The 2,115-nt window shown below is 38.2% G+C and overlaps 1 pseudogene; it reads right to left on the reverse strand.

Moving 5' to 3' along the window:
- Positions 1-783: 783 nt before the first annotated feature.
- On the reverse strand, positions 784-1,671 carry LOC144285007 (heterogeneous nuclear ribonucleoprotein D-like pseudogene; annotated as a pseudogene).
- Between the last annotated feature and the right edge of the window lie 444 nt (positions 1,672-2,115).

The raw sequence follows: 2,115 nt of genomic DNA on the forward strand, positions 1-2,115 counted from the left end.
CATATCTAAGAAAAACGGGGAACAGGGTGACACTGTAGCTGACTATTCATAAAGGACTACAGTTTCTCCCTATGGACCAAAACTCTCTACAAAATAAACTGCACCTCAATTGCTTATTTTATTTTTTTTTTAATTTTTTTTTTTAATTTTTTTTCTCATCCACATGTAGATAAGGGATGACAAGGCATGTAGGCAGGACATGACAAATCCACAAGCATGGTGGAAGATGTTAGCACATCCTTTTCTTTTTTTTTTTTTAATTTTTATTTATTTATGATAGTCACAGAGAGAGAGAGAGAGAGAGAGAGGGGGGCAGAGACACAGGCAGAGGGAGAAGCAGGCTCCATGCACCGGGAGCCCGATGTGGGATTCGATCCCGGGTCTCCAGGATCGCGCCCTGGGCCAAAGGCAGGCGCCAAACCGCTGCGCCACCCAGGGAACCCTGCTTATTTTAAATTACACTTTCACAGAGCTATTTAGTACCTGACACAGAAAAACCATCACATAAGGAAGCATTTATTTGAGGTTTAACATGAAATCATACAAATAAAATTTGTATAAACACAAATCCACATTGAGTCATAACACAGATAGCAAAAGAAAAAATAAAAACAAAGAAAACTAACTGGCGGCTATATACAGTTGGACACGGTTTTGTCTTATACACTAGAAAATCTTTTACAAAATAATCATCTTAGATCAACAGAAGACCAATCTGCAATGTCGTCCTACAAGATGGGTTAACTTTAAGCAATCTCCTATTGTTTTATCCAACGTCTTCCTTTAGTATGGCTGGTAATTGTTTTGGTGATTGCCACCCCCTGTTGGTCACTGTAGTCTGCATATCCCTGTCCATATCCATAGTTCCCATAGTTAAACTCAGTATAACCATAGCTGCCATAGTCACTATAGTTTTGATCACCACCATAGGCACTATTGTAATTTCCATTTCCTTGGTCATAACAGTGATTAAATATTTGGTTCCAGTTTTGGCCCTGACCTTGTCCATGACCCCTACTACCACCTCTTTCACCAGCTGCAGCACCTCTTCCTCCTTTTTGTTGTTGCTGTTGCTGCCTATATACCTCTTTGGGTTCTGCAACTTTGATTTCACACTTCCCAGAACCAATCTGATGATATCTGTTTTCTAACGATTTCTTTACTGGCTTTTCATCTGTATATGTAATAAAACAAAATCCTCTTCATTCGTTTGTTTTTGTATCCACGGGAAGTTTTCAATCTCTCCAAAGGCTCCAAGATATTCTTTAATTTGTTCTTCGGAAGTATCTGGGCTTAATCCACCCACAAAAACCTTTTTGGGGGGTTCTTTCCCTTTAAAGCTTTGGCCCTTTTGGGGTCTATCAACATGCTATCCAGTTTGTGTTCTTTCAGTTCCAAAACCTTATCAACACTAGCAGCCTCTTTGAAAAGCACAAATCCAAATCCTCTTGATCTTCCAGTCACTGGATCTGTTTCAGTTATATAATCTACAACTTCCCCAAATTGAGACAAATATTAAGTCAGATCTTTCTTACTTGTATCCCAGCTCAATCCTCTAATAAACATTTTACCGTCATCCTGCTGATTCTTGTTTGCATTGATCTTGGATCCCTCTGCGAATTCCTCTGCGTTGCTGAACTCGTTCATGTCCTCCATGGTGGCAGAGTTGTCAGCCAGAGTGTGCTGCCGTGCAGTCTGGGTCGCGGCAGGAGCCGCCTGTACTATTATTTGAATGAGAGTAGTAATAGCTGACGTTTGTGCCTTACTCCTAAGGCATTTGTGCCTTAGATCTTTGGAAAAAAGCATTCAGTGTTTATAATTAAATGTAATACTCACTGCATTTTGTAAATAGTTTTATCAATTTGAAGTCTCTTCTTATATTTTCTGAGAATTTTTTCATGAATGAATATTTAATTATAAAACGTTTTGTTTTGTTTTCAGTTCAATTAGTTTTTTTGCTTTACTATTTTGCAGCTCTCTTGACTTGGGCATACATATTTAGGATTGCTATATATTCCTGGTGGATTGATCCTTTTATCACTACATAACATATATACCCATATTTTTGCTTACTATGTTCTTTTTCCTTCCTCATATTCTAATTTTTATCATTTC

The sequence above is a fragment of the Canis aureus genome, chromosome 1, assembly GCF_053574225.1.
Source record: "Canis aureus isolate CA01 chromosome 1, VMU_Caureus_v.1.0, whole genome shotgun sequence".
In the NCBI taxonomy this organism is placed as follows: domain Eukaryota; kingdom Metazoa; phylum Chordata; class Mammalia; order Carnivora; family Canidae; genus Canis; species Canis aureus.